Source organism: Argopecten irradians, chromosome 14 (assembly GCF_041381155.1).
Source record: "Argopecten irradians isolate NY chromosome 14, Ai_NY, whole genome shotgun sequence".
Taxonomy (NCBI): domain Eukaryota; kingdom Metazoa; phylum Mollusca; class Bivalvia; order Pectinida; family Pectinidae; genus Argopecten; species Argopecten irradians.
This window is the reverse complement of record NC_091147.1, coordinates 1,948,748-1,967,790: the sequence shown is the minus strand read 5'-3', so window position 1 is coordinate 1,967,790 and position 19,043 is coordinate 1,948,748. Positions and strand designations below refer to the sequence as shown.

The following is a 19,043-nucleotide window of genomic DNA, read 5'->3' as shown; positions in this document are numbered from 1 at the left end:
CAGTCATACAAATACTGAACATAAATTTCAGCATGACGTATACAATACTTGTATCATATAGAGAATGTAATATACATGTATAGTTTCAAAATGTACTATTATCAAATAAATTAATTATACCTATTCATTTTTTTGATAAGAGTACATTTTGAAACTCATTTTTTGATAATAGTACATTTTGAAACTCATTTTTTTGATAATAGTACATTTTGAAACTCATTTATTTGATAATAGTACATTTTGAAAATATACATGTATATTACATTCTCGATATGATACAAATATTGTATACGTCATGCTGAAATACATGTTCGACGTTGATCAAGCGAAATTATATTGTATTCTCTGAATTGTAACTCCTAGTTTTGGGATTGAATGTATTTTTTTACCTTAGTACTGATAGAAAATATATTTTGGAAATTACATTTATCAAATACTTTTCTAACTTATTTAAACTATTTTTATGTCATGACAATGAATCATTTTCTTATAAATAAATATCTTCGCTTTTGACGTTTTACTACATCAGACTTTGTTTTACTGCTATACTTTGGCATCTTACACCTGATTGTTTATAGATAAACCTGCTGGCTGACTCGTCATGATCATCGACAGGTTTATAACTTGGATGCCTGGACGGGAACACAGCCCATTAGTGTCAACAAAATACACCGGTGTGTTTTCTAAATTTGCCAACATTTTAGAGAACAAAGAGAAGTGTTTGTATAGGAGAATTATGGAAAACCAATTATAGTATGTTCCATATTAATTTTCACCTGTGCTTACCTGTGTTCATTACCTGGGCTACTTATAGTTTGTCAAAATTGGGTAAAAGAGCTATGTAAACACAGTGTAGTGAGTGGTATTAGTAACAAGTAGAATATATTGTTTACATATGTACACTTTGATATCATACATCCCTCAGGGTCCAGTGGTCAGTCTCCCTCGGGGTGTGATGGTCAGTCGTTTATGTTTTATTTGAACCAAATAGCCGCGAGGCTGCTTTTGATAACAACAAATGCTATATTACAAGAATGCTGGTAGATATGGACTAAATACTGCGCCTATCATATTTGCAAATTAAAATATTTTTCGAATTGATTTCAACACGTTTGTATCTATCCAGAATATCGCTTCTTGCATTGTTGCCGTCTTGGTTCTAGTTGAAGTCTCGTTTCAACACTGATGAAAGAGTTTTTATGATTTTTAAAAGCAAATATTTCTATTTGTAGCAAGTTGCCATATAAAAAATGGCAAAAATCACACTTCTGTTGTTATAAGAATTTGGTATTAACTAATAATTTAAGTAAATTATCCTTTTAAAGTACAATTACTGAGTGAATTTGCGAACCGCATTTTGTTCCTATTCTTACTGCAAATTGTACTGAATATGTTCTCATTTTGCAAAATGAAATGATATGCAACAAAAATTGTGCAGCAGGAATTGGACCAAAAATCACATCGCAAAATTCAAGCATCAATACTACTTTGACATGATAATTTACTTTGAAAAAAATACTGTGCTTGATTTAAAGAAATGACCAATTTGGCGACCATTTTGCAAATATACATTTCTTACACTTTGTAGAAAGGTGAAATTTCACCATTTTTTACTTCAATATTCTTACTGATGAGACAACATTTTTACCTACATCAAGTTAATAAGCAGATGACCGTTAAGATCAATGAGCCTCGTGTTCATGATGATCAAGCCTCTTAATTGTTCTAGAAAACTACAATGTTTGCTACTAGACATTGGTATTTAGTCTTGTTGTCGTGTCCAGGGAGGTACGTAGCCATTTTCATGTTATTGTCTTAAATATTCCATTAATTAAAATATCAATAAAATAAATTTCCTTGTAATAAGTCCCCTGTTTTCTGGCTAATACTGTTCATTTTATCGTTATCACTATTCCACATGAAATCCAAAATAACTGAGTTGAATTTTTCATTGATTAAATTGATTAACTAAATAAAAAGCATTTCGTTAAGTATTTAAAATCTAATAATTCAAAGAAATCCTACCAAGAAGAGTAGAATGTTTAACCTCATCACTGTCTTTAAAACATGTCACGCAATATATTTTATCATGCAAGTTATCAAATGAAAGCAAATCACACCGAGAAAGGAGTATTTTAAAATATCGTCCTAATAATCGAACACTTAAGAAAATATGTTGGGAGATTCCAACGAGGTAAAATCAAATTGGATATGAAGCTACTAACGTTCGGCTACACGGATGACTGGGTGGAGAAAAACTAACCTCGATACGCACATGCAAATTAAGGATCTAACGTGACAACCGGCCAACCAATGACAAAACGCTATATATAGAAATTCAAATTTCCGGTGACAGTAATGAGAGCCTACGTAAACTATGTCTGTATTACATTATACTAAACATAGCAAAAATGTCAGCGTCCCGAACGTATTAAAGAACTTCTGACAGTATTACAAGTTACCTAGACTTAAATGTTACTTAAAATAAGTTAAACACATATATATATATATAACCCAATCAGTATGTTATACTCCTACATGTACGAAAGAGCCAAAAAATACAAAGAATAACTTGAATGACAATCGTGACCAAAACAGCTGATTACAACAACATAACCTAGATATCACAGGTTTACAACACACATTTTTTCGTATATTAACTCTACAATGCTCTAAGATAAAGTTTGGTCTCCAATTAAATAACTTTACATAAATAACGAAAATGTTTGCAATGTCTCTCACTTACATAAGTAAGATATTTTCCTTGCATATGTTATAGGCATAACAGTCAGTTATACAATACAAAATGTTAATTATATGGGCATGTTCTGCAAACAATTAACAGTATCTGCAATGAGATATTGCCATATACTCTCTTTTCTCTCATATACCTACACGTGTGATACTGGCTGGTATAGGGCAATATAATCATGTCGCCTGAGGCTGTACATGTATTGCATGGCTACCCATGCAATAAAGCCTCGTGACGTCACAGCATCAACAAAATTACTATTTTCTAGGTACAGTTTTCACATTTGTCTTCAGAAACTGATTAATTTTAAAAGATACAAACAACAGAATTCGCGTTGAAAATATCATGCAATTTTCATGAATGGAGAACTGACTTGCAATTGCGTTTTTTCCGAATTTATTTCAAAATGGCGTAGACAAATAGAAGTAATTAAGATTGCAATAACATGTCTAGGTATACGAGAAAAAAAACCTCTCTCATACGTGGATATGAAGGATAAGGATTTTCTACTCTCGGAGTCACAAATTGTTGTAAAACCCGAAGCAAGCCTCGGGTTTTACAACATTTTGTGACCCTCGGGTTTTACAACATTTTGTGACCCTCGGGTTTTACCACATTTTGTGACCCTCGGGTTTTACCACATTTTGTGACCCTCGGGTTTTACAACATTTTGTGACCCTCGGGTTTTACTACATTTTGTGACCCTCGGGTTTTACAACATTTTGTGACCCTCGGGTTTTACAACATTTTGTGACCCTCGAGTTTTACAACATTTTGTGACCCTCGGGTTGCATGTCCCTGTCCTTCAAGTTAACATATGAAAGAGACTTAAAATCCTATTCTATTCCTCAGTATTAATCAGAAATTGACATATTAAGTAATTATTTTATTTATTAATTAGAACTGGGCATTCATTTATTGAACCATCTTATAACTTTCACTGTATACGTCGGTGCGTGACACGGTGCCACAACGACAAAGTACTAGTTCGTTCTCATTTACTATGAATTTATTATGTGGAAGGAAACTTACAAAAGACAAACATTCAACCCCACCGATCGACTCAGCGACTACGAACGCAACATATACATGTATCTACAATGTGCACATGATAACCATAGTCAACTTATCAGACTTCGTATACAATGGCGAGATCATATAGCACGGTGAATTGACAACCTCAAGCTGGTCTGCTCGTGCACAAGTCTAGCAATATGGTGATTCTTGGATAATAGGAGAAGTCAGAAATAAAGCTATGGAAGTTACGTAGATGAGAATAGGAACTCAAGAAGCATGCCGTGCAGACGTTAAAAATGATAGATTCATGTCAATTTCATCACGGTACAGTTTTGCTGGACAATATTACATAACGCATATACATAAACTGTCTGGTGTACACACGTACACACGTGGTACATATACCTTTTAAAATATCAAAAATATCAAAACTAATTAATTGCGTCCCAAATAATAATGTTCCACTATAACATTATGTATTGTAAGTGTATATATGTATATGTGTGATAGCAATGCCTTAAAGTGTAGTTTGAACCAGTCATATATATTTATTAATAATAACAATTTTACTTACACAAATCATTCTATTATTTAACTAGTCTGACCTACCGATTCCGAAAAATATAGACATCATATACAGGAACATTTCTAACTTCTCTCCCATCCTAACCCCTGGTATGTAACTCACATTATGTACAGGAACATTTCTAACTTCTCCCCGATCCTAACCCCTGGTATATAACTCGCATCATATACAGGAACATTTCTAACTTCTCCCCGATCCTAACTCCTGGTATGTAACTCACACCATGTACAGGAACATTTCTAACTTCTATCCGATCCTAACCCCTGGTATGTAACTCACATCATATACAGGAACATTTCTAACTTCTCCCCGATCCTAACTCCTGGTATGTAACTCACACCATGTACAGGAACATTTCTAACTTCTCCCCGATCCTAACTCCTGGTATGTAACTCACACCATATACAGGAACATTTTAAACTTCTCCCCGATCCTAACTCCTGGTATGTAACTCACACCATATACAGGAACATTTTAAACTTCTCCCCGATCCTAACTCCTGGTATGTAACTCACATCATATACAGGAACATTTTTAACTTCTCCCTGATCCTAACTCCTGGTATGTAACTCACACCATATACAGGAACATTTCTAACTTCTCCCCGATCCTAACTCCTGGTATGTAACTCACATCATATACAGGAACATTTCTAACTTCTCCCCGATCCTAACTCCTGGTATGTAACTCACACCATGTACAGGAACATTTCTAACTTCTACCCGATCCTAACCCCTGGTATGTAACTCACATCATATACAGGAACATTTTTAACTTCTCCCCGATCCTAACGCCTGGTATGTAACTCACACCATATACAGGAACATTTTTAACTTCTCCGCGATCCTAACTCCTGGTATGTAACTCACACCATATACAGGAACATTTCTAACTTCTCCCCGATCCTAACTCCTGGTATGTAACTCACACCATATACAGGAACATTTTTAACTTCTCCCTGATCCTAACTCCTAGTATGTAACTCACACCATATACAGGAACATTTTTAACTTCTCCCCGATCCTAACCCCTGGTATGTAACTCACATCATATACAGGAACATTTCTAACTTCTCCACGATCCTAACCCCTGGTATATAACTCGCATCATATACAGGAACATTTATAACTTCTCCCCGATCCTAACCCCTGGTATGTAACTCACATCATATACAGGAACATTTTTAACTTCTACCCGATCCTAACTCCTGGTATGTAACTCACATCATATACAGGAACATTTTTAACTTCTCCCCGATCCTAACTCCTGGTATGTAACTCACATCATATACAGGAACATTTTTAACTTCTACCCGATCCTAACTCCTGGTATGTAACTCACATCATATACAGGAACATTTTTAACTTCTACCCGATCCTAACTCCTGGTATGTAACTCACATCATATACAGGAACATTTTTAACTTCTCCCCGATCCTAACTCCTGGTATGTAACTCACATCATATACAGGAACATTTTTAACTTCTACCCGATCCTAACTCCTGGTATGTAACTCACATCATATACAGGAACATTTTTAACTTCTCCCCGATCCTAACTCCTGGTATGTAACTCACATCATATACAGGAACATTTTTAACTTCTCCCCGATCCTAACTCCTGGTATGTAACTCACACCATATACAGGGACATTTTTAACTTTTCCCCGATCCTATCTCCTGGTATGTAACTTACATCATATACAGGAACATTTCTAACTTCTCCCTGATACTAACTCCTGGTATATAATTCCGGAACTAAATCTTATTTGATCAACTTTTTTCTTCTGTCAGGAGAAGTACCAGCTTGATAGGTCGACCATATCGTAGAAAACTTTGAATTATTCTAAAAGTAGTGGAGTCTAATCTTCATATCGCCTGTCTTCACCCGGCAATAACATACCGCTGGACCCGCTGACATAATGAGATTGAAGGAGGATCATTAATGAGGCACTTGAGTGTTGTCTGAAAATTGATAAAGTTGTAATCTTACATGACTATAGTCTGGAGCACATGTATATTGCATTCCTTTTGTATTTTGGTATGTCTATAATCAATTAAATTAAAGTTTATATATTGGTACGTGACACTACCTAAAATGGAACGTTACTCAAAATGGAACACTTTTAAAATATGTTATACAGATTTTTCCGTTTACAATCAAAACTACCAATAACTGTCCTGAACAGAAATTATTAGTTCAAAAACGAAAATAATGAAATTCTGAAAAAAAATTCCGAGAAACGACGTCGTGTGATAACCCTAAACACACCAAATATCTTAACACAAGAAAACCAAATGTACAATGGAATATTTTTGACAGAAATGTGGAAACAATCTAATAAATGTTTGAACTTTCCTTAAATGAATTCAAACATGTATTATGATGTCTATACATTTTAAATCAAACTTAGAAAAAATATTAAGGAGCTGTTCCGTTTCGGGTACTCGAACCTGCTGAAACATGGGGCGAGATCGGGCATGTTTCAAGCTGTCTATTTCAAAATATATGCACTGCTGACAAGTAAACAAATCATGAAATTAAAAATAAAGCCAGCTGTTTGTGGAAAGAGAAGAGAAAAATCTGAATTCATTCGCACGTTAGGAAATTTTCACAATTATCGTCAAAAAGTGTTCCAATCTGGGTAGCGTCAGGTTACATACATAATTATGCGTTCATAATTTGATTTACACAGTTTTGAACTGTCTTCATGTCGTTTTCAGTATTAATAAAATTGTAAATTTCTAGTGTTACAAATTGTACAAAAAAAGTTAAAAAAAAGTAAAAATCTTAAGAACTCCATATTTTAATTACCTGTTTAGTTTAGTGAAGATTTGATCAACAATTATAATTGCCCTGATATGCAGAATATAGCAATAGAGTTGTACATTAGCTGGTATACAAATGAATTTGAAGAAATTACAAAGTCATTTGTTTAAGATATATTACATATGTAAAGTGTATCAAACAACTCCATAGTAATTCTAGTTCATTATTTATACTTGGAGTAGAGTAAGGTAGAGGTGGTTTAGATAGCAAACAACAACTGAAGTTGTTTGAAATGTTGTTTGCAGTTATTTTAGATATATTGACCCTGGGTTAATAATTGTTTTATATAATAACTCAAGGTTAAGACGCATATGTCACGTGATCTTGCTATGATAGATAATAATTAAATGTTTGATACGATATAGTATCAATATCAATGCATTAGTCACAGAAACTTAAGAAACTTAGCCTTTTATTTAACTGTGGTATTAAGTTCAAATGTCAGGTGGAACTCTACCAGATTGGTAAATTTACTATGTATCTTTTATAAACTTCTACATCTCAAAAATTAGACTTAACCCTTACATAATCGGATGTTCAAGTCTAGCAAAAATAAGTAGGGTCAATGTATAAGAATGCTGTATGGGAATGCTTCCATGCCTTATCTTAAACAGCTGCTGTTGGTTGAAATCACGAAATGGAAATTCATAAAGCAAAACAAAGATACAACAAAATTATGTTAATTAACACTCACTGTTCCGTTCCATCTTTGTAATTATAAATAAATAATGAACGTGGAAACAATGGCATGATGATTATTTGGCGAGAAGTATACGGCACGGTTCTTTGGTCCGCATGCTTTTATAAAGTCCGACAATGAATGTTATACTGTTGAAGTAACTTTAAAAAAATACGTTACATGAGAAATATTTCATACTAAAGTTTACAATTCCTTATTGTCCCTAATTAGAAAAAAATATATGAATGGATTCTTTATGCAATTAGGTTTTTATTAGTGCAATGTTGCCGATAAAAAAAAAACTACGTATATACATCTTGTTCGTATATCTCGGCAAATACATGTTACCTTATCCTCGTCGTATTTCTATCGACTAAAAGCGGACATAACTGTGGTTAGGCGACTCATAGCTATTTGATATGGAATTTATTCCACACTTGTAAGTTAACTTTTAAAAGTTACAAAAAAAAAAATAAAATAAAACTTAAGTTCGTGTCTTTTGTAACTTGAAACAAATAACTCACTTCCATATCCAACAACCGCTCGTTGTGTAAACTATATTTATATGTGGTTAATTAAGGCAAACATGTATATAAAATAATTTAATTTGTTGCAATGTTTCAGCGAAAAAAGTGATCGTTATTCCTGTCTTCTTAAAGCTTGTGTTGAAGTGTTAATATTATCTAAGCTAATTTGAAAAGATGTAACAATTTTATGTAATTTCTAACTTTGGTACATGCACAATCAGTAGTTAAATCTATATAGGGCATAGTGCCATGGAATTTTTGTTCGAGATGCAATTAAGTAGTTTTAGTATTTATAGATGCATATTGAATGAAAATACGAAGCTCGTGCTTTTCAATGGTGGTCATGGTGTAAACAACTTTTGTAAATGATGAAGAATACTAATCTGTCTGCTCCTGATTTCGATAAAGAATAAATACCATTTGCCGGTGGTGGATCATCTTTGACAATATTCGTATTAATATACAAGATGTAAAGACACAGGTACCTTCTTAATGCCATGTAAAATGTATAATTATCAAATTTGTTGAAAGAATTACTTTGATCTTCAGTCAATTTTGAAAATGCCTTTCTTATGATTTGATAATAATCAAATGGAAATAGAATACATATTGTTTTAAAAGTACATTACACGTTTTGTTTAACATTTTGAAAATGCATATAAAGAACAATATGTCTACAACATTCGTCATATATTTAGTCATGTGTAAGTGGTCAAACAGGAAACACAAACGAATACTTTATTCTATGGATACTATCAATATAGAACACGTACAACAGTAGTTAGTTTACAGGCAGTATTTATTATTGGCAGCAATATTACATCCTCAGGCAGGGGCATGTGGTGATATTTTCTTGTCCAAGGACTGTTTTGAAAACAAACAAGAATAGTTCATTAGTTAAATAGTATATCACCTAGCTGCTCATGATCACAATCCTTCACTTATCCACAAATGTTTTCAAACTCCAGCACACTAGCGGTGATATATCAACGTCTGTGACTTGTCGAGCTTCATTTTCTCAAAGATTGTATTCTATGTAAAATAAATACCTTACATTCAGCCTCCAAACATGGGTATACAACAGCTCGAACGACGCCAACAGGATCCATGTCTTTTTTCGTCAAAATTACACCGACCTGTCCGACAGATACCAATACAGGGACGGTTTCTATATTGACCTACAATAGATAGAGTTACTCATTAACAGAGAAATAGATAAACAGCCTACAAACTATAAATATTGCTTTAACTAATCAAAACTGTATACGTTGACAAAGACGAAATTATTTGTAAATTTTGGGATGGGTATATATATCACCAGCTTTTATCGAATAGGTTTGATGCTTGAGCTGAGTGTAATATCCCATTAACCCCTTACATCACATAAGCTTCAAAGAAACCTTAGAAGAAATTAAGGAAAAGTATAAGTGTGTTATGTTCTTAACGGTAGAAAGGCAACTTAGACCCACAGTTATCAACTGAGACAAGGTCTTAGGAGCGCAACCAGATGTTTCATCAACCATTAATTATGCATTGTTAAAAAGTGCAATTTATGCAAATAACATAGTCTAATTTTCTGTTATTTTTTTATTCATATATTTACACTCTATCCTTGTCCGAAACTCCCCGTCGAGAAAAAAAACGAAATTTCATTTCCGTAACAGATATTCCGTTTTTGGTCAGCTGATTATTTTGGAAGCTGGTCCAAATCACTTGAACGCTTGCAAAGAAAGAGCGATAGCACTGAGCTTCTGCCGGTTAATATTACGTTCATCGGATCATAAGACCGTTTGTACCGTTTGATTATATGATATGCTTACTTTAAAGTATCGCATTCACGCGGGTGACAAATGGCTGCCACAAACTGAAGTTGTCAATATGTAGTATTGAATGTTGAAGATTAGGTGTTTTCTTATATTTTCAGGCATATTACCTTAGAAGTGCTTCGCACTTCGTGCCCTTCACGCTGCGTCTTATTACTAGTACCTCGATCTTGACCAATACAGATATACAAAATAATTATGCTCACAGCATATGTGATATAACAAGTAAAACTTACCGTTTGCCTGGTCAACACTAAGACACAGCAGGCCCACTGCCACCAATATCACTATGACTACTAGTTTGTTGGTCATCTTCGTAAGTAACGTGACTGTGGATGATAATAACACTGTCTGCAAAAACACAGGTATTTTATACACCAGGTAACCCCAGAACAAATAGTTTATATCCGGATATGACAGATAACATTTAACAGGATAAGATTTCTGTGTTTTGATGTAACTTAACATCAGTTGTCATTCCCCTGTCATAACTTAGATGTTTTAATGTTTTCGACAGAATGGATCGTCATTACACAGAAATACAAAAAATAACAAAATCAACAATAACAATATTGTGAGGGATTTCCTTTACCAAGAAACACTGCTTGTGTCTCCATGTGAACGTTTATTGTATATTGCAAACAACTGAACTTGATGGGATCTTTGTTCCATATAGATGTCACGGTATTGCAGAAAATCTTAATAAAGCGTGCTAGATAGCATTATAACCGGATTATCGGTTGTCACTTGATAACCAGGCTAAGATTGAACTATACTCGCTAAAAAGAAATGATTCAAAATATGTACAGTAAATAAATAAAAGTCAGAATATTCTTTCCGCCCGAAATTGAAACACCAACTTAAGGATGTTCACCTCTGAGAAGTTAATAATTGTACTAGTTTTGTCTCATGTAGATTTTTGGAAATTGTAGTTTATACCAGAGAAGAAAATGGAATAAAAAACATATGTCAGTTTGCTCGATTATAGGCTGTGGTCACTCAAAGATACCATTTTATTATATAGTGGCAGTTTTGCTTAATAAGACACATTTTTTTCTCAAAATAACAACATACGCTACCCCTACCCTTTAATTGTGAGCTGCAAAATCCACCATTTTCAGCCATTTATTGTAGATTTAATATTTTTTAGAAGAGGTTCTGGTATTGAAATTTTGTAAATAGTTTGCATATCAATCGGGAAACTGTCGCTCTTTTCAAATCAGGCAGAAGCATAGGGGTCAGTGGACTTATTTTTTTGCCCCATTTCAAAATTTGTTATTTTTCAATATTTCAGATTAAAAAATAAAGGTGCTTTATTTACCATTGAATGTAACAAAATCAAGTGATGAAAGGGAATCTTTTCACACATTTATGTTTAATATTTTAATTACCATGAAACTAGTAAAGATTTGCAGCAAAAATATCTCGATACATCAAAAGCAGAACATAACAGGTTAATAAAACTGTAAATAATATAATTCAAACGCCATATATCATTCCCCAATTATTATAGATAGTGTGTCGAAAAATCAAAAATTAAAACATTGAATATAATAAGATAATACTTTATCTTATTTTGGGTCACATTAATAGTAACATTACTCCTAGCTACACTAATACTCTCCAGCCTTGTTGCTGCTAACTCATCACGAAATCTCGTTATTCCGAACATTATACAAACATGTATGTTGGCAAAATATATGTACATGACCCGGCCTAGGAGTTCTGTAACATATATACTTGTGAAATCTACGATTTCATCTTGTCATTGACCCAACCATATCTAAACATTTCCCCAGTATGTTGCTATTTGCCTTCTCCTTTAATATGTGCTGATGTACACCCTAAATCAATACAAAGAATAACCAATATGCGTATAATGATACATATGATAATTGCATTGGTCATATACATGCTTATTCAATAGGAACGGAACTGATATGGCGAATTGTCATCGTGTGCTGTGTGTTGATCAATCACACGCAAAACGAAGAAATTATCTAGAACACGATGGTGTGGAGACGATCTGGTTACACCTTAAATTACAATATAAAATTTTACTTAATAGGGCTTTATGAAGACTTGCTGACTCTATAGCTGATTATTGAGACAAATTTGATGAATCCATCGGAAAAGTACCTGATTTAATTAAACAAATATCTATACTTGACGATATCATTCAAGATATGCTGAAATTATCAATTAATTCAATTCACGTCTAAAAAGAGTAATGACTGAATATGAGTTTCAAAACATTGGTGATGTATCTACAATGAAACCCTGCTCTTCGTCGTCTTGTCTCGCCATTATCCTGACTATAGATAAAAATGACGTTTTTAATGTGTCTGTCCATCAACCAACTTGTAGTGAGCATTGTGCATCTATTACATTTAATGTGGGACAAGGAAGTAATTCCAACCGTGTGGACAAAACAAAATTACTTCCTTGTCCCATATTTACCATTTGAAGTTATTCGTATCCAACAAACTTACTTCACTAGTACACAAGTTGACATTTTGATCAAATTGTCCTTGAGAGGTAAACTCTCTACAGAGCAAAAAACCAAAAAATGCAACTAAACATGCAGATTTTAACATATTGTCAATAAAACAAGAAAATACATTACTATCTAGAATAGAGCAATGCGACACAGCATATTAGCTGTAACAGGCAAACACACTCTTTTACTGCTACCGGCTTGTGTCTTTTTAATGGCAGTTAATATTGTTTGTAAGCCTGTAACGGTTTGCCCATTAGGTTTTTCGAGGGGGTGACAACCCCAGTGTCTCACATAATAAAAGCGAATAACACACAAGTACAGTTTAATAGTGGAGTGACTAAGTAGTTAACATTTGCTACTATATGTACAGAATCGCAGTAATAACTGTTCGTTCACTGGGGGCATGGAGCCAGGTGACCATGAAGAGCCATTTAGTCAGAGGAAACGGAAATAGGCTGAAACTCCTCTTATTTCCCTATTGGGCCCCGCCCTTCCTGCCCCCGGGGGAGGGAGGGGGGTGGGTGGGTGGGTCAGAGGCAAAATTTATACAAGTTCTGTTCCCCTTCCCCGAAGGATATTTGTGGCCAAATTTGGTTACAATCCATGCAGAACTCTAGGACAAGTAGCGATTTATAGGATTTACCTCTATTTCCCCTATTGGGCCCCGCCCCTCCTGCCCCAAGGGTCAGAGCCAAAATTTATACAAGTTCTGTTCCCCTTCCCCCAAGGATGTTTGTGGCCAAATTTGGTTACAATCCAAGCAGAACTCTAGGACAGGTAGCGATTTATAGGATTTACCTCTATTTCCCCTATTGGGCCCCGCCCCTCCTGCCCCCGGGGGGTCAGAGCCAAAATTTATACAAGTTCTTTCCCCCTTCCCTCAAGGATGTTTCTGGCCAAATTTGGTTACAATCCATGCAGAACTCTAGGACAAGTAGCGATTTATAGGATTTACCTCTATTTCCCCTATTGGGCCCCGTCCCTCCTGCCCCCAGGGGGTCAGAGCAAAAATTTATACAAGTTCTTTCCCTCTTCCACCAAGGATGTTTGTGGCCAAATTTGGTTACAATCCATGCAGAACTCTAGGACAAGTAGCGTTTTATAGGATTTACCTCTATTTCCCCTATTGGGCCCCGCCCCTCCTGCCCCCGGGGGGTCAGAGTCAAAATTTATACAAGTTCTGTTCCTCTTCCCTCAAGGATGTTTCTGGCCAAATTTGGTTACAATCCATGCAGAACTCTAGGACAAGTAGCGTTTTATAGAATTTACCTTTATTTTCCCTATTGGGCCGCGCCCCTCATGCCCCCGGGGGGTCAGAGCCAAAATGTATACAAGTTCTGTTCCCCTTCCCCCAAGGATGTTTGTGGCCAAATTTGGTTACAATCCATGCAGAACTCTATGACTAGTAGCGATTTAAAGGAAATGTTGAAGGACGGACGGACGACGGACGACGGACGACGGACGACGGACGCCGCGCCATGACATAAGCTCACCGGCCCTTCGGGCCAGGTGACCTAATAAAACTTAATGCGTTTGCATGTCCACTGATCTCCCCACAGAACTGCTGCGACGACAATTGGATATAACTCTAAGAAAGCCATAGAGAGAGTTCCATCTGTGATGTAGGGTAGATCTAAAGGCCATTATTCAGAGAACCATTTCCCTTTGAAAAAAACACCAAAACCTTTATTGGATGCTGCGTCAGTGAACAGAGTAAAATCTGCCACAGTAGTGATAACTGTCTCATAAAACAGGGATACACCATTCCAATTCTGGAGAAAGAATAGCCACATGTATAGATCATCTTTACAGTCACGAGTCAAATGAACAAAATGATAGCTTTCTTTGACAAACGTCATGAGTCTATAAAGATACGACACAAAGAGCGACCCCGTAATATCACTCTCATAACGAAGTTCAAATGCCCAAGAAGTTGCTCTAATTCTTCCTCGTACACGATTTCTGGTGCAGAATAGTATTGATAAACTCGGTTATACGGTCGAATTTGTCTGATGGTAACCGCGCTTCCATTTTAACAGAATCTAAAATAATCCCGAGGTATTCAATGACACAAGTAGAACCCATGGTCTTCTTTGGGGAAAGTGGAATCTTTAGTTTATTGAAAACCATAGTGATGAGAGCCATGGTACGGTCACTGTCACAGGACGGGTTATCGATGGTCAAGAAATCATCTAACAGATGAAGCATGTTCTGTATACCATAATTGTTGATTGCTATCCAAACAATGGCTTGAGATAGTTGATCAAATATCTTCGGACTTCACCGGGAACCGAAAGGAAGACGCACGTAATGGTAATAGCTTTTATTCCATTTGACACAAAAGAGATGCCACTGACTGGGGTGAATAGGAATTTGTTTAAAAGCATCTGTAATGTCGGCCTTACAGAGTGATGCATACTTTCCTTCCTGTCTTATGATCTTTATAGCATCGTCTATAGTAACGTATGAAAGTGAACAAAGGTCCTTGTCGATTAAGTCATTATAACGTCCGAACGCCACAACAAATTCATCTAATGTCAAGGTTTTGTGTAATTGTTCGTCAGTGTCTTTACAACGTTTAGACGGTTCAAAATTTGGTATGAGTAAGGCGTTGAGATTTACATCTTTACCGGCTAGTATTTGCGTACGTACTTCCGGGTGAACCATATCAGTAATGGAAATCGAGGCCGCTTGAATACCAGAAGTCGAGGTGTTAAGGTACTGACCTGATAATGGACCGGTGCCTGGTGTCTGTAAGTTTGTAGCCACATAACTTGATTGTGTTGAAGTCTGTGCCTCGTACGCTGACTGCAACGTAAATTCTTTATGAACCGAGGGTTGAAGAGTCGTAGTACTGTTACGTCTGGCATTGATGTTATCATCATACATTTTCTGTAGATCCTTGTGGCTCAAATTTCCCGAAATAATAATACCCACTTCTTTCAAAGCAGTCTTAAGTTCAGCATCAGTCAGGTACGATGTTGCGGTAGGTCCACTCTCTGTTGGGTTTAAGCGACGCCTTTTTCTAGTGTGGCTGTTCGCCTTTACGATCGAAGTGTAAACACAGACAGTTCCAAGAAAAAGCACTTCAGAGCGACGTACGATGTTTAAAAGTCACCAAACATCATATAAGAACTAACAAGGAACTATACTGGTACATTCTGCGTAACATACTGTTGAGCCAAGGAATATTAAATGAGGAAAAATACGTTGAAATCCTAGATAAACTTAGCCAGCTTCATCAACAAAAGTCAGCCTAAGAATGAAAACGAGGCTAAGTAAACAAAGAAATTGAGGAGTAAAGGGAGATAACTCTAACAGAGACTCTGAGAAACTTTGAGTTTATAAACCAAGATTATTATTCATAATCTTAAAGTACCACAAAAATGATGCGACCTAATGATAAAATATGCATGTTTAATGAAATAGACAACATTCTAAGGCTAAACAAATAACTACTGTGTTCAATAGGAAAATATCAATGATAAGAAATTCAAAACAAAACGATCTTTTACAATTACAACTTTATCTTGTAGACAAACTTATTTCTGCGGGTAAATTGTGGCCAAATACATGTGTACCATAAAATACAATCAATACATATTATTCTTTGGAAATCAATGGTGATTTGAAAATACATTTAGTAGAGAAGAGTGGATTTCTGAACTCCTTTTTACATCAATTTCTACATCTGATAAAACTGTAGATAATGTCCAAAAACATTGTTGTGATGTCATCTATCTCCAAGATTATGGAACCATTACCTGTAACCGTCCTATATGTTACATTTAACTGTGTTATATGTGACTCTAATTTAAGACGATAGGTAACCTATAGGAGAGTCACACAACGATTTTTGTTCTTATCTGATATTTTAGATAGGGATCTCTTTACACTATCTATTTAAAGAAATAAATGGGTAACTTGTTTAATACGGAAGCATTTATTATTTCGAGTAAGCATGCTGATATACGATGTTCTTCATCCTGATCTTACGTTTACAAACTATACTACAGCACATACTGGAGTTTACTTATCTTGGAAAAACAGCTTAAATCAATATGTTTAGATCACTAAAACACAAATTTGCCCTAAAATACCTGGCGATATCTTATATATCTATAAATTTCGCATACGCATCAACCTTGAGTAGGCAAGAGTTGTGTGGATTAAATGCAACCACACTAAATTTGGTCTCTTATATCTTACGGAGCTGCAAACTAATCGCCTCAACGCCACAATGTCCCGTTAGTTAGTAACTTGATACGGAAATATATCGGGTCTAAGATAAATATGTATCGGGCGAAGAATGCTCTTAAATCTAATCAATATTGAGAATAATGCTTAAATATTATATATATATATATATATATTTGATATGATGCAATTGACAACAAAGTAGATCTGAGTTAACTTTGTTGAATCAGAAACAATAATGCGATGTATTGTTAAACAACAGTTGCTTCACACATCAATAATCATAAAGTACAATGCTTTCCTGTATTACATTTGGATGTTGTTACAGAAATAACAATAACTTAGCAGGTGATATTACCTCCCGAGTCCGATAGGATTGTTCAAGGTAGACGTATTGATACCTTGTCCAAGGGAAATAACTGTGTATTATAGAGCACGCGCAGTGAGTATTTATTAGCCAAGGCATTAGTAGATTCGTGGTTAATCAATATATCCAAACATTATTATATATAAATACAATGTTTCTGCAGTTAGTTTTATTATACAGGAGCATGCACATAATACGGGAAACACACTACTGTAAAAATGATTTGAGTAGTTTTAGACAAATATTGCTTTACACCACTAGCAAGGGTCATACAAGACATCCGACCACAATATGTACTGGCGGACAACGAGCGAGTTTGAACATTTTATACATATTTCGCCAGAGTGGTCTTTTCTGGCATATCATAGTAAAACTAGCTACATATATATAATCTCACTTTCGTGAGCACTGGTTTGTTTCTGATATATGTGCACATCTAATGTACTCTTAGACTGAATTGCCTTTTTAATACTCTCTGTAAAAAATAAACGATATTCGTCTGAGGACTAGCTATATCTATAGAAGGAGAGCCAGCAGCAGTAGAATAAGACATTTTTATGTTATATAGCCGGCTATATATTCACAGGCAATGTCTTCAGTTCAATTTGACCTGAGAAAATCTTGACCTGAAATTGACCTGAAATTCACATGAAATTCACATGAAATTGAGGTCAATTTTACATGAAGATTTGTTCAGGTCAATTTCAGGTGAAATTCAGGTCAATTTCAGGTGAAATTGCCTGAAAAAATCTTCATGTGAAATTCAGGTCACATTCTTCACCTGAATTCAGGTCAATTTCAGGTGAAATTGACCTGAAGTTACCTGAAAATTTCTTCATGTAAAATTCAGATCAATTTCAGATCAATTTCATATGAATTTCAGGTCAATTTCAGGTCAAGATTTTGACCTGAAATGACTTTTTTGCTCTTTTCAGGTAAATTTGACCTGAAAAATTTGACCTGAAATCGACCTGAATTTACCTGAAGACATATTGCCTGTGTATCCGTGACTCCACGGAAAGTTAGCTTTAATCGCGGAATTTCGGACCACTTGATATTGGTTATGGTTGAAACTTAATTGTCCGTAATGTCATATAAAACGTAAGACAAAAGTTCTTAGGACAACTTGGACCCTTGTCAATAAATCGTTATACGGTATTTGTGCATTTATTGTAAATATACAAAGTTCTTTTAATGTTAATATTGATGTTGATATTGACTTCAGCATTTCATTTAACACAAGGAATGCATTGCTTGTAAGGTAATTACAAATACTCATTTGAAAAAAAAACCTGAAATCAACCATTTCGTTTATCTCGGTGAGTGCGTAAAGGTTACAGTTTTCTGTGTTGTTGTTCTGTTTTGATTTTTGCTTTGTGTGTTTCCAGGTTTTATTTATTTTTGTAAATTACGACAAAACGAAGCATCATATTGGCGTGTTTTTATCGTCAACATATTTCACGTATCAGGCGAATCTATTAAAATGGCCAATGAAATTGCTACTTTAATTAATAAATTAAAATAATCTATGTGCACTAACAAAATTTTATCTGTGGTTCTACGTAAAGGAGCAAAGAAATTAAAATATATATGATTGATTGGAAACAACTATTTCCATAATTCTTTATATTTAATATGATATAACGGCAAAAATAGGTTGTTCCTGGAGTGCATGACAAGAGGAAAACTTGTCAAACATGTTTTCCCGCAGAGACTATCCGGCTGTAAACAATTGTGATTAATTGTCTGCGGTTACCTTGGTTATA

General features: G+C 35.0%; 1 long non-coding RNA gene across 1 annotated transcript; it reads right to left on the bottom strand.

Moving 5' to 3' along the window:
• Positions 1-9,171: 9,171 nt before the first annotated feature.
• On the bottom strand, positions 9,172-10,604 carry LOC138307873 (uncharacterized). Its single transcript, XR_011206053.1, has 3 exons — positions 10,450-10,604; positions 9,440-9,568; positions 9,172-9,254 (listed from the first exon to the last, which is right to left on the bottom strand). It is a non-coding gene; the product is annotated as an uncharacterized lncRNA (long non-coding RNA).
• Between the last annotated feature and the right edge of the window lie 8,439 nt (positions 10,605-19,043).